This window comes from Asterias amurensis, chromosome 4 (genome assembly GCF_032118995.1).
Source record: "Asterias amurensis chromosome 4, ASM3211899v1".
NCBI classification, from domain to species: domain Eukaryota; kingdom Metazoa; phylum Echinodermata; class Asteroidea; order Forcipulatida; family Asteriidae; genus Asterias; species Asterias amurensis.
The window spans coordinates 13,919,879-13,935,089 of NC_092651.1; the positions used below are offsets into that span (position 1 = coordinate 13,919,879).

The 15,211-nt window shown below is 35.1% G+C and overlaps 4 long non-coding RNA genes across 4 annotated transcripts; all 4 read left to right on the plus strand.

Annotated features, from left to right (window-relative positions):
* The first annotated feature begins 650 nt into the window (after positions 1-650).
* On the plus strand, positions 651-2,608 carry LOC139936285 (uncharacterized). Its single transcript, XR_011785931.1, has 3 exons — positions 651-844; positions 1,673-1,764; positions 2,160-2,608. It is a non-coding gene; the product is annotated as an uncharacterized lncRNA (long non-coding RNA).
* Positions 2,609-3,628: 1,020 nt separating this feature from the next.
* LOC139936288 (uncharacterized) lies at positions 3,629-5,568 on the plus strand. The gene is made up of 3 exons (XR_011785933.1): positions 3,629-3,798; positions 4,633-4,724; positions 5,120-5,568. It is a non-coding gene; the product is annotated as an uncharacterized lncRNA (long non-coding RNA).
* A 900-nt stretch (positions 5,569-6,468) lies between these two features.
* Positions 6,469-8,469, plus strand: LOC139936282 (uncharacterized). Its single transcript, XR_011785930.1, has 3 exons — positions 6,469-6,606; positions 7,440-7,531; positions 7,927-8,469. It is a non-coding gene; the product is annotated as an uncharacterized lncRNA (long non-coding RNA).
* An 806-nt stretch (positions 8,470-9,275) lies between these two features.
* LOC139936107 (uncharacterized) lies at positions 9,276-13,999 on the plus strand. The gene is made up of 5 exons (XR_011785901.1): positions 9,276-9,414; positions 10,252-10,343; positions 10,739-12,229; positions 13,064-13,155; positions 13,551-13,999. It is a non-coding gene; the product is annotated as an uncharacterized lncRNA (long non-coding RNA).
* Positions 14,000-15,211: the final 1,212 nt, after the last annotated feature.

The following is a 15,211-nucleotide window of genomic DNA, read 5'->3' on the forward strand; positions in this document are numbered from 1 at the left end:
TGATTTTGAGGCAGACTCATAGTTTTCCCCTGGCAAAAAGCCCAGTTACAGTGAACGCTCTGTTTTTCATGAAAGTTTTGCAACCAAAAAGTTTCCAACAAAAGAATTTTCTTAAAATAATTGAAAAAACACCCTATCAAGTCGGGTCTGGTCGTGGAAATGTAAGCATGTAAAATTGTTCAATAGGTATTGATTTTTGGGTAGTTAATAATATTGGTTATTCATTATTAACTCACTAAGGTTTCTTATCATCAATTGAGAAGGGAAAACACAAGGTTCCTGGCTACTATTCTCTTCTATAGACAAGCATTCAAATGAACATTCCACAGCAGTTTATAAGGTTGTTAAAACGTGATTCAATTAGGATCAAGATAAAAATGACCTTTCTTAGGCTCATATTGGACAGAAGTGTTAACGTCTAGTTTATTTAACGGTCCCAATGATTAGCGCCCTCTTACAGTTCGATAAACCAGGTACTCCATGACGTCATCATCACACAACCTCTCTTTGTGGGCGGTCACCCCGCATCTTCGATCGTGCCCAGGATTTTCGCTTCCCGCTCGACCCCATGCTTTGCTGCTGCAGGAGGTATGGGGTAGATGTTTTTTTAACGGTCCCCTTGTATACCTCCCTCTACGGTCGTACTAGTTTCAAACCACTACCCCCCCCCCACCCTCGATGACGTCACATTCATAAAGACAAAACTTTATCCGGCGGCCGCCATTTAATTCCTCGGTTAAGGCGGCTAAAACTTGAAAATTAAGCTCTTTTTGACAGCTTTCAGAACTGACAGTTTGCTCATAATTGCCTTATGGAAACAGGACAATGTGCTTTTGATATTAGGGTAAGTTACGATATGAAGAAATGTAACAGTTGTTTTTCTTTTGCCTAATTAGTAAAATAGGATGGTCATGATGATGATTGCCAATTAGTGAGTCACACACCATGCATATGCACACTGCGCAAACAAATGGCAGGCTTATTTTGTGCTGCATCGTTTTCGTGAAAAAGAGCAGGTAGATATTTGAATTGCACGCTCATATCAATTTGAAGCCCCTACTGAACTGGGCAAAGTTTCACAAAGCTATTAAATTAAGCACAAAATACTGATTGACAAATTCCTTTGTTATTTTTAACCTACTATTTTAATTACTTTTTAATTTAACTTAGAAGTTAAGTAACCTTAGATAAGCTTTGTTATTTTTTATACTTTCCTTTATTTATAAAATAAAAACCAAGGCTGAGCTGAGTGGGGCTCACACACAGTCACAGCCACACACATAACAATGATTTTAAACTATCATCAACCATGTCAACAGCTCTCCATTGCATTGATTGTTACCTAGTAAGTTTTTATGCTAACAATTATTTTGAGTAATTGGCATTAGTCATTATAGTGTCAACTGGCTTTGAATAGAGTGATTTTTTTTAATAATTTTACTTTACATTTGAAAATGTTTAAACCACAATCTCATTGACCTAACTTGTCCTATAATATTAAAATTGTATAATATTGTCAATCTTTAGTAATACAAATTAAAATTCCAGACGCCTGTCCATAATCACTCAGTCTCTTTTTGTCACTTTCCTTTCAATATCCACATGCTTTCCCTGTTTTGCATTTATATTACTAAAGAAATAGTTGTTTTTTTCAATTTACACTAATTTACAGATACTGTTCAGACAGTGAGGACATCTCTGGACTTTACATGGGAAACTAGTGACAAGGAGCCAAGATTCATTAAAAGTTCAAGACCAGCAAAGGTAATATTGATGTTTCAAGTTATAAAAATTGTTAAAACCTTCGGACAGTGTGAAAATGTTGTAAACTTTAATACACGATTACTTTGTTCAGTAGGATTATTTTTCAATGAGTCAAACTACAGGAGAAAGGGGCTGAAATTCAATTCACAAAGGCTACTTTAGAAAACAATAAATTATGAAAAGGGGACATAGAAAAGGGTAACCTACTAAGGTTGTGTTTTCAAGCTCAATAACCAATTCTCAAGAAAAATACAAATTAAAAGTACTTCTATTAATCAAGAGTTTAAGGGGGTATCCATTTATTTGTTGATCATAAATTAACCTTTCACTCATTTTTTTGTTAATCGGAAATTGACCTCTCAATCAATTTTTTTGTTTATTTTCTCACTCTGCAGGCAATGTTTCGTAAACAAGGGACAAGAACTCATCAGTAGGATTTGAAGCATTGCATGGTTGGAGTAATAACCAGGTGATGTTTGGGGTAGCACCATTTGTAAATCTCTTTTGAGTGATGTTGAACCTCAACCAGTGGATGAAAACAGACAATTTCCTCAGAACACTATTCACAAGAGATTTTCACCTTGCACACACATCACCTGAAGAACCCATCAGAAGAAACATCAGCCATCAATGCTAATGATGTTGGAATTGTATTACACGATACTAAACTGCTTAAAAAAGTGCTAGAAAAATACAAGTGAGAATTAAAGCTTAACAGTTTTTTGATAATTAGTTATAATATAGAGAATACTTGTGACGTTCAACAACAACTTCTTGGTGTTATGTTAACATTGACAGTTTAACCAAATTTATTTGGACTCGTTCATTGACAAATCAGAGAAAACCCACATGAATCACACAAGGCTACTTGTCAGGAATTTTATCTTTGCAACTTTCTAAAATTTGTATTGAACATAGGTGTGTTTGTTTATAAGAAAAAATGTAAACCACTGAAGCAATTTGTAAATAAAACATTGTTTATTCATTGGAAATATTCAACAATGTTTGATCCCTTTGTTTGTTTTTTTCGACTCCATTGATTTTGAGGCAGACTCATAGTTTTCCCCTGGCAAAAAGCCCAGTTACAGTGAACGCTCTGTTTTTCATGAAAGTTTTGCCACCAAAAAGTTTCCAACAAAAGAATTTTCTTAAAATAATTGAAAAAACACCCTATCAAGTCGGGTCTGGTCGTGGAAATGTAAGCATGTAAAATTGTTCAATAGGTATTGATTTTTGGGTAGTTAATAATATTGGTTATTCATTATTAACTCACTAAGGTTTCTTATCATCAATTGAGAAGGGAAAACACAAGGTTCCTGGCTACTATTCTCTTCTATAGACAAGCATTCAAATGAACATTCCACAGCAGTTTATAAGGTTGTTAAAACGTGATTCAATTAGGATCAAGATAAAAATGACCTTTCTTAGGCTCATATTGGACAGAAGTGTTAACGTCTAGTTTATTTAACGGTCCCAATGATTAGCGCCCTCTTACAGTTCGATAAACCAGGTACTCCATGACGTCATCATCACACAACCTCTCTTTGTGGGCGGTCACCCCGCATCTTCGATCGTGCCCAAGATTTTCGCTTCCCGCTCGACCCCATGCTTTGCTGCTGCAGGAGGTATAGACCTTATCGCAAATACCAATGCGCAAGCGCAGACTGTTGAATGAGGTGCATTGTGGGATAGATATGAATCAAATTTTGCTACCAGCTAGACCACAATGCACCTAATTCCAAGCTTTACGCGCGCGCCCCGATATTTGCGAAAAGGTCTATGGGGTAGATGTTTTTTTAACGGTCCCCTTGTATACCTCCCTCTACGGTCGTACTAGTTTCAAACCACTACCCCCCCCCCCACCCTCGATGACGTCACATTCATAAAGACAAAACTTTATCCGGCGGCCGCCATTTAATTCCTCGGTTAAGGCGGCTAAAACTTGAAAATTAAGCTCTTTTTGACAGCTTTCAGAACTGACAGTTTGCTCATAATTGCCTTATGGAAACAGGACAATGTGCTTTTGATATTAGGGTAAGTTACGATATGAAGAAATGTAACAGTTGTTTTTCTTTTGCCTAATTAGTAAAATAGGATGGTCATGATGATGATTGCCAATTAGTGAGTCACACACCATGCATATGCACACTGCGCAAACAAATGGCAGGCTTATTTTGTGCTGCATCGTTTTCGTGAAAAAGAGCAGGTAGATATTTGAATTGCACGCTCATATCAATTTGAAGCCCCTACTGAACTGGGCAAAGTTTCACAAAGCTATTAAATTAAGCACAAAATACTGATTGACAAATTCCTTTGTTATTTTTAACCTACTATTTTAATTACTTTTTAATTTAACTTAGAAGTTAAGTAACCTTAGATAAGCTTTGTTATTTTTTATACTTTCCTTTATTTATAAAATAAAAACCAAGGCCCAACCTGAGCTGAGTGGGGCTCACACACAGTCACAGCCACACACATAATAATGATTTTAAACTATCATCAACCATGTCAACAGCTCTCCATTGCATTGATTGTCACCTAGTAAGTTTTTATGCTAACAATTATTTTGAGTAATTGGCATTAGTCATTATAGTGTCAACTGGCTTTGAATAGAGTGATTTTTTTTTATAATTTTACTTTACATTTGAAAATGTTTAAACCACAATCTCATTGACCTAACTTGTCCTATAATATTAAAATTGTATAATATTGTCAATCTTTAGTAATACAAATTAAAATTCCAGACGCCTGTCCATAATCACTCAGTCTCTTTTTGTCACTTTCCTTTCAATATCCACATGCTTTCCCTGTTTTGCATTTATATTACTAAAGAAATAGTTGTTTTTTTCAATTTACACTAATTTACAGATACTGTTCAGACAGTGAGGACATCTCTGGACTTTACATGGGAAACTAGTGACAAGGAGCCAAGATTCATTAAAAGTTCAAGACCAGCAAAGGTAATATTGATGTTTCAAGTTATAAAAATTGTTAAAACCTTCGGACAGTGTGAAAATGTTGTAAACTTTAATACACGATTACTTTGTTCAGTAGGATTATTTTTCAATGAGTCAAACTACAGGAGAAAGGGGCTGAAATTCAATTCACAAAGGCTACTTTAGAAAACAATAAATTATGAAAAGGGGACATAGAAAAGGGTAACCTACTAAGGTTGTGTTTTCAAGCTCAATAACCAATTCTCAAGAAAAATACAAATTAAAAGTACTTCTATTAATCAAGAGTTTAAGGGGGTATCCATTTATTTGTTGATCATAAATTAACCTTTCACTCATTTTTTTGTTAATCGGAAATTAACCTCTCAATCAATTTTTTTGTTTATTTTCTCACTCTGCAGGCAATGTTTCGTAAACAAGGGACAAGAACTCATCAGTAGGATTTGAAGCATTGCATGGTTGGAGTAATAACCAGGTGATGTTTGGGGTAGCACCATTTGTAAATCTCTTTTGAGTGATGTTGGTTCTCAACCAGTGGATGAAAACAGACAATTTCCTCAGAACACTATTCACAAGAGATTTTCACCTTGCACACACATCACCTGAAGAACCCATCAGAAGAAACATCAGCCATCAATGCTAATGATGTTGGAATTGTATTACACGATACTAAACTGCTTAAAAAAGTGCTAGAAAAATACAAGTGAGAATTAAAGCTTAACAGTTTTTTGATAATTAGTTATAATATAGAGAATACTTGTGACGTTCAACAACAACTTCTTGGTGTTATGTTAACATTGACAGTTTAACCAAATTTATTTGGACTCGTTCATTGACAAATCAGAGAAAACCCACATGAATCACACAAGGCTACTTGTCAGGAATTTTATCTTTGCAACTTTCTAAAATTTGTATTGAACATAGGTGTGTTTGTTTATAAGAAAAAATGTAAACCACTGAAGCAATTTGTAAATAAAACATTGTTTATTCATTGGAAATATTCAACAATGTTTGATCCCTTTGTTTGTTTTTTTCGACTCCATTGATTTTGAGGCAGACTCATAGTTTTCCCCTGGCAAAAAGCCCAGTTACAGTGAACGCTCTGTTTTTCATGAAAGTTTTGCCACCAAAAAGTTTCCAACAAAAGAATTTTCTTAAAATAATTGAAAAAACACCCTATCAAGTCGGGTCTGGTCGTGGAAATGTAAGCATGTAAAATTGTTCAATAGGTATTGATTTTTGGGTAGTTAATAATATTGGTTATTCATTATTAACTCACTAAGGTTTCTTATCATCAATTGAGAAGGGAAAACACAAGGTTCCTGGCTACTATTCTCTTCTATAGACAAGCATTCAAATGAACATTCCACAGCAGTTTATAAGGTTGTTAAAACGTGATTCAATTAGGATCAAGATAAAAATGACCTTTCTTAGGCTCACATTGGACAGAAGTGTTAACGTCTAGTTTATTTAACGGTCCCAATGATTAGCGCCCTCTTACAGTTCGATAAACCAGGTACTCCATGACGTCATCATCACACAACCTCTCTTTGTGGGCGGTCACCCCGCATCTTCGATCGTGCCCAAGATTTTCGCTTCCCGCTCGACCCCATGCTTTGCTGCTGCAGGAGGTATGGGGTAGATGTTTTTTTAACGGTCCCCTTGTATACCTCCCTCTACGGTCGTACTAGTTTCAAACCACTACCCCCCCCCCCACCCTCGATGACGTCACATTCATAAAGACAAAACTTTATCCGGCGGCCGCCATTTAATTCCTCGGTTAAGGCAGCTAAAACTTGAAAATTAAGCTCTTTTTGACAGCTTTCAGAACTGACAGTTTGCTCATAATTGCCTTATGGAAACAGGACAATGTGCTTTTGATATTAGGGTAAGTTACGATATGAAAAAATGTAACAGTTGTTTTTCTTTTGCCTAATTAGTAAAATAGGATGGTCATGATGATGATTGCCAATTAGTGAGTCACACACCATGCATATGCACACTGCGCAAACAAATGGCAGGCTTATTTTGTGCTGCATCTTTTTCGTGAAAAAGAGCAGGTAGATATTTGAATTGCACGCTCATATCAATTTGAAGCCCCTACTGAACTGGGCAAAGTTTCACAAAGCTATTAAATTAAGCACAAAATACTGATTGACAAATTCCTTTGTTATTTTTAACCTACTATTTTAATTACTTTTTAATTTAACTTAGAAGTTAAGTAACCTTAGATAAGCTTTGTTATTTTTTATACTTTCCTTTATTTATAAAATAAAAACCAAGGCCCAACCTGAGCTGAGTGGGGCTCACACACAGTCACAGCCACACACATAACAATGATTTTAAACTATCATCAACCATGTCAACAGCTCTCCATTGCATTGATTGTTACCTAGTAAGTTTTTATGCTAACAATTATTTTGAGTAATTGGCATTAGTCATTATAGTGTCAACTGGCTTTGAATAGAGTGATTTTTTTTTATAATTTTACTTTACATTTGAAAATGTTTAAACCACAATCTCATTGACCTAACTTGTCCTATAATATTAAAATTGTATAATATTGTCAATCTTTAGTAATACAAATTAAAATTCCAGACGCCTGTCCATAATCACTCAGTCTCTTTTTGTCACTTTCCTTTCAATATCCACATGCTTTCCCTGTTTTGCATTTATATTACTAAAGAAATAGTTTTTTTTTCAATTTACACTAATTTACAGATACTGTTCAGACAGTGAGGACATCTCTGGACTTTACATGGGAAACTAGTGACAAGGAGCCAAGATTCATTAAAAGTTCAAGACCAGCAAAGGTAATATTGATGTTTCAAGTTATAAAAATTGTTAAAACCTTCGGACAGTGTGAAAATGTTGTAAACTTTAATACACGATTACTTTGTTCAGTAGGATTATTTTTCAATGAGTCAAACTACAGGAGAAAGGGGCTGAAATTCAATTTTACAAAGGCTACTTTAGAAAACAATAAATTATGAAAAGGGGACATAGAAAAGGGTAACCTACTAAGGTTGTGTTTTCAAGCTCAATAACCAATTCTCAAGAAAAATACAAATTAAAAGTACTTCTATTAATCAAGAGTTTAAGGGGTATCCATTTATTTGTTGATCATAAATTAACCTTTCACTCATTTTTTTGTTAATCGGAAATTAACCTCTCAATCAATTTTTTTGTTTATTTTCTCACTCTGCAGGCAATGTTTCGTAAACAAGGGACAAGAACTCATCAGTAGGATTTGAAGCATTGCATGGTTGGAGTAATAACCAGGTGATGTTTGGGGTAGCACCATTTGTAAATCTCTTTTGAGTGATGTTGGTTCTCAACCAGTGGATGAAAACAGACAATTTCCTCAGAACACTATTCACAAGAGATTTTCACCTTGCACACACATCACCTGAAGAACCCATCAGAAGAAACATCAGCCATCAATGCTAATGATGTTGGAATTGTATTACACGATACTAAACTGCTTAAAAAAGTGCTAGAAAAATACAAGTGAGAATTAAAGCTTAACAGTTTTTTGACAATTAGTTATAATATAGAGAATACTTGTGACGTTCAACAACAACTTCTTGGTGTTATGTTAACATTGACAGTTTAACCAAATTTATTTGGACTCGTTCATTGACAAATCAGAGAAAACCCACATGACTCACACAAGGCTACTTGTCAGGAATTTTATCTTTGCAACTTTCTAAAATTTGTATTGAACATTGGTGTGTTTGTTTATAAGAAAAAATGTAAACCACTGAAGCAATTTGTAAATAAAACATTGTTTATTCATTGGAAATATTCAACAATGTTTGATCCCTTTGTTTGTTTTTTTCGACTCCATTGATTTTGAGGCAGACTCATAATTTTCCCCTGGCAAAAAGCCCAGTTACAATGAACGCTCTGTTTTTCATGAAAGTTTTGCCACCAAAAAGTTTCCAACAAAAGAATTTTCTTAAAATAATTGAAAAAACACCCTATCAAGTCGGGTCTGGTCGTGGAAATGTAAGCATGTAAAATTGTTCAATAGGTATTGATTTTTGGGTAGTTAATAATATTGGTTATTCATTATTAACTCACTAAGGTTTCTTATCATCAATTGAGAAGGGAAAACACAAGGTTCCTGGCTACTATTCTCTTCTATAGACAAGCATTCAAATGAACATTCCACAGCAGTTTATAAGGTTGTTAAAACGTGATTCAATTAGGATCAAGATAAAAATGACCTTTCTTAGGCTCATATTGGACAGAAGTGTATAACGTCTAGTTTATTAACGGTCCCAATGATTAGCGCCCTCTTACAGTTCGATAAACCAGGTACTCCATGACGTCATCATCACACAACCTCTCTTTGTGGGCGGTCACCCCGCATCTTCGATCGTGCCCAAGATTTTCGCTTCCCGCTCGACCCCATGCTTTGCTGCTGCAGGAGGTATGGGGTAGATGTTTTTTTAACGGTCCCCTTGTATACCTCCCTCTACGGTCGTACTAGTTTCAAACCACTACCCCCCCCCCCCACCCTCGATGACGTCACATTCATAAAGACAAAACTTCATCCGGCGGCCGCCATTTAATTCCTCGGTTAAGGCGGCTAAAACTTGAAAATTAAGCTCTTTTTGACAGCTTTCAGAACTGACAGTTTGCTCATAATTGCCTTATGGAAACAGGACAATGTGCTTTTGATATTAGGGTAAGTTACGATATGAAGAAATGTAACAGTTGTTTTTCTTTTGCCTAATTAGTAAAATAGGATGGTCATGATAATTGCCAATTAGTGAGTCACACAGTCACACCATGCATATGCACACTGCGCAAACAAATGGCAGGCTTATTTTGTGCTGCATCTTTTTCGTTAAAAAGGGCAGGTAGATATTTGAATTGTACGCTCATATCAATTTGAAGCCCCTACTGAACTGGGCAAAGTTTCACAAAGCTATTAAATTAAGCACAAAATACTGATTGACAAATTCCTTTGTTATTTTTAACCTACTATTTTAATTACTTTTTAATTTAACTTAGAAGTTAAGTAACCTTAGATAAGCTTTGTTATTTTTTATACTTTCCTTTATTTATAAAATAAAAACCAAGGCCCAAGCTGAGCTGAGTGGGGCTCACACACAGTCACAGCCACACACATAACAATGATTTTAAACTATCATCAACCATGTCAACAGCTCCCCATTGCATTGATTGTTACCTAGTAAGTTTTTATGCGAACAATTATTTTGAGTAATTGGCATCAGTCATTATAGTGTCAACTGGCTTTGAATAGAGTGATTTTTTTTTATAATTTTACTTTACATTTGAAAATGTTTAAACCACAATCTCATTGACCTAACTTGTCCTATAATATTAAAATTGTATAATATTGTCAATCTTTAGTAATACAAATTAAAATTCCAGACGCCTGTCCATAATCACTCAGTCTCTTTTTGTCACTTTCCTTTCAATATCCACATGCTTTCCCTGTTTTGCATTTATATTACTAAAGAAATAGTTGTTTTTTTCAATTTACACTAATTTACAGATACTGTTCAGACAGTGAGGACATCTCTGGACTTTACATGGGAAACTAGTGACAAGGAGCCAAGATTCATTAAAAGTTCAAGACCAGCAAAGGTAATATTGATGTTTCAAGTTATAAAAATTGTTAAAACCTTCGGACAGTGTGAAAATGTTGTAAACTTTAATACACGATTACTTTGTTCAGTAGGATTATTTTTCAATGAGTCAAACTACAGGAGAAAGGGGCTGAAATTCAATTCACAAAGGCTACTTTAGAAAACAATAAATTATGAAAAGGGGACATAGAAAAGGGTAACCTACTAAGGTTGTGTTTTCAAGCTCAATAACCAATTCTCAAGAAAAATACAAATTAAAAGTACTTCTATTAATCAAGAGTTTAAGGGGGTATCCATTTATTTGTTGATCATAAATTAACCTTTCACTCATTTTTTTGTTAATCGGAAATTAACCTCTCAATCAATTTTTTTGTTTATTTTCTCACTCTGCAGGCAATGTTTCGTAAACAAGGGACAAGAACTCATCAGTAGGATTTGAAGCATTGCATGGTTGGAGTAATAACCAGGTGATGTTTGGGGTAGCACCATTTGTAAATCTCTTTTGAGTGATGTTGGTTCTCAACCAGTGGATGAAAACAGACAATTTCCTCAGAACACTATTCACAAGAGATTTTCACCTTGCACACACATCACCTGAAGAACCCATCAGAAGAAACATCAGCCATCAATGCTAATGATGTTGGAATTGTATTACACGATACTAAACTGCTTAAAAAAGTGCTAGAAAAATACAAGTGAGAATTAAAGCTTAACAGTTTTTTGACAATTAGTTATAATATAGAGAATACTTGTGACGTTCAACAACAACTTCTTGGTGTTATGTTAACATTGACAGTTTAACCAAATTTATTTGGACTCGTTCATTGACAAATCAGAGAAAACCCACATGAATCACACAAGGCTACTTGTCAGGAATTTTATCTTTGCAACTTTCTAAAATTTGTATTGAACATTGGTGTGTTTGTTTATAAGAAAAAATGTAAACCACTGAAGCAATTTGTAAATAAAACATTGTTTATTCATTGGAAATATTCAACAATGTTTGATCCCTTTGTTTGTTTTTTTCGACTCCATTGATTTTGAGGCAGACTCATAATTTTCCCCTGGCAAAAAGCCCAGTTACAGTGAACGCTCTGTTTTTCATGAAAGTTTTGCCACCAAAAAGTTTCCAACAAAAGAATTTTCTTAAAATAATTGAAAAAACACCCTATCAAGTCGGGTCTGGTCGTGGAAATGTAAGCATGTAAAATTGTTCAATAGGTATTGATTTTTGGGTAGTTAATAATATTGGTTATTCATTATTAACTCACTAAGGTTTCTTATCATCAATTGAGAAGGGAAAACACAAGGTTCCTGGCTACTATTCTCTTCTATAGACAAGCATTCAAATGAACATTCCACAGCAGTTTATAAGGTTGTTAAAACGTGATTCAATTAGGATCAAGATAAAAATGACCTTTCTTAGGCTCACATTGGACAGAAGTGTATAACGTCTAGTTTATTTAACGGTCCCAATGATTAGCGCCCTCTTACAGTTCGATAAACCAGGTACTCCATGACGTCATCATCACACAACCTCTCTTTGTGGGCGGTCACCCCGCATCTTCGATCGTGCCCAAGATTTTCGCTTCCCGCTCGACCCCATGCTTTGCTGCTGCAGGAGGTATGGGGTAGATGTTTTTTTAACGGTCCCCTTGTATACCTCCCTCTACGGTCGTACTAGTTTCAAACCACTACCCCCCCCCCCCCCACCCTCGATGACGTCACATTCATAAAGACAAAACTTTATCCGGCGGCCGCCATTTAATTCCTCGGTTAAGGCGGCTAAAACTTGAAAATTAAGCTCTTTTTGACAGCTTTCAGAACTGACAGTTTGCTCATAATTGCCTTATGGAAACAGGACAATGTGCTTTTGATATTAGGGTAAGTTACGATATGAAGAAATGTAACAGTTGTTTTTCTTTTGCCTAATTAGTAAAATAGGATGGTCATGATGATGATTGCCAATTAGTGAGTCACACACCATGCATATGCACACTGCGCAAACAAATGGCAGGCTTATTTTGTGCTGCATCGTTTTCGTGAAAAAGAGCAGGTAGATATTTGAATTGCACGCTCATATCAATTTGAAGCCCCTACTGAACTGGGCAAAGTTTCACAAAGCTATTAAATTAAGCACAAAATACTGATTGACAAATTCCTTTGTTATTTTTAACCTACTATTTTAATTACTTTTTAATTTAACTTAGAAGTTAAGTAACCTTAGATAAGCTTTGTTATTTTTTATACTTTCCTTTATTTATAAAATAAAAACCAAGGCCCAACCTGAGCTGAGTGGGGCTCACACACAGTCACAGCCACACACATAACAATGATTTTAAACTATCATCAACCATGTCAACAGCTCTCCATTGCATTGATTGTTACCTAGTAAGTTTTTATGCTAACAATTATTTTGAGTAATTGGCATTAGTCATTATAGTGTCAACTGGCTTTGAATAGAGTGATTTTTTTTAATAATTTTACTTTACATTTGAAAATGTTTAAACCACAATCTCATTGACCTAACTTGTCCTATAATATTAAAATTGTATAATATTGTCAATCTTTAGTAATACAAATTAAAATTCCAGACGCCTGTCCATAATCACTCAGTCTCTTTTTGTCACTTTCCTTTCAATATCCACATGCTTTCCCTGTTTTGCATTTATATTACTGAAGAAATAGTTGTTTTTTTCAATTTACACTAATTTACAGATACTGTTCAGACAGTGAGGACATCTCTGGACTTTACATGGGAAACTAGTGACAAGGAGCCAAGATTCATTAAAAGTTCAAGACCAGCAAAGGTAATATTGATGTTTCAAGTTATAAAAATTGTTAAAACCTTCGGACAGTGTGAAAATGTTGTAAACTTTAATACACGATTACTTTGTTCAGTAGGATTATTTTTCAATGAGTCAAACTACAGGAGAAAGGGGCTGAAATTCAATTCACAAAGGCTACTTTAGAAAACAATAAATTATGAAAAGGGGACATAGAAAAGGGTAACCTACTAAGGTTGTGTTTTCAAGCTCAATAACCAATTCTCAAGAAAAATACAAATTAAAAGTACTTCTATTAATCAAGAGTTTAAGGGGGTATCCATTTATTTGTTGATCATAAATTAACCTTTCACTCATTTTTTTGTTAATCGGAAATTGACCTCTCAATCAATTTTTTTGTTTATTTTCTCACTCTGCAGGCAATGTTTCGTAAACAAGGGACAAGAACTCATCAGTAGGATTTGAAGCATTGCATGGTTGGAGTAATAACCAGGTGATGTTTGGGGTAGCACCATTTGTAAATCTCTTTTGAGTGATGTTGAACCTCAACCAGTGGATGAAAACAGACAATTTCCTCAGAACACTATTCACAAGAGATTTTCACCTTGCACACACATCACCTGAAGAACCCATCAGAAGAAACATCAGCCATCAATGCTAATGATGTTGGAATTGTATTACACGATACTAAACTGCTTAAAAAAGTGCTAGAAAAATACAAGTGAGAATTAAAGCTTAACAGTTTTTTGATAATTAGTTATAATATAGAGAATACTTGTGACGTTCAACAACAACTTCTTGGTGTTATGTTAACATTGACAGTTTAACCAAATTTATTTGGACTCGTTCATTGACAAATCAGAGAAAACCCACATGAATCACACAAGGCTACTTGTCAGGAATTTTATCTTTGCAACTTTCTAAAATTTGTATTGAACATAGGTGTGTTTGTTTATAAGAAAAAATGTAAACCACTGAAGCAATTTGTAAATAAAACATTGTTTATTCATTGGAAATATTCAACAATGTTTGATCCCTTTGTTTGTTTTTTTCGACTCCATTGATTTTGAGGCAGACTCATAGTTTTCCCCTGGCAAAAAGCCCAGTTACAGTGAACGCTCTGTTTTTCATGAAAGTTTTGCAACCAAAAAGTTTCCAACAAAAGAATTTTCTTAAAATAATTGAAAAAACACCCTATCAAGTCGGGTCTGGTCGTGGAAATGTAAGCATGTAAAATTGTTCAATAGGTATTGATTTTTGGGTAGTTAATAATATTGGTTATTCATTATTAACTCACTAAGGTTTCTTATCATCAATTGAGAAGGGAAAACACAAGGTTCCTGGCTACTATTCTCTTCTATAGACAAGCATTCAAATGAACATTCCACAGCAGTTTATAAGGTTGTTAAAACGTGATTCAATTAGGATCAAGATAAAAATGACCTTTCTTAGGCTCATATTGGACAGAAGTGTTAACGTCTAGTTTATTTAACGGTCCCAATGATTAGCGCCCTCTTACAGTTCGATAAACCAGGTACTCCATGACGTCATCATCACACAACCTCTCTTTGTGGGCGGTCACCCCGCATCTTCGATCGTGCCCAGGATTTTCGCTTCCCGCTCGACCCCATGCTTTGCTGCTGCAGGAGGTATGGGGTAGATGTTTTTTTAACGGTCCCCTTGTATACCTCCCTCTACGGTCGTACTAGTTTCAAACCACTACCCCCCCCCCCCCCTCGATGACGTCACATTCATAAAGACAAAACTTTATCCGGCGGCCGCCATTTAATTCCTCGGTTAAGGCGGCTAAAACTTGAAAATTAAGCTCTTTTTGACAGCTTTCAGAACTGACAGTTTGCTCATAATTGCCTTATGGAAACAGGACAATGTGCTTTTGATATTAGGGTAAGTTACGATATGAAGAAATGTAACAGTTGTTTTTCTTTTGCCTAATTAGTAAAATAGGATGGTCATGATGATGATTGCCAATTAGTGAGTCACACACCATGCATATGCACACTGCGCAAACAAATGGCAGGCTTATTTTGTGCTGCATCGTTTTCGTGAAAAAGAGCAGGTA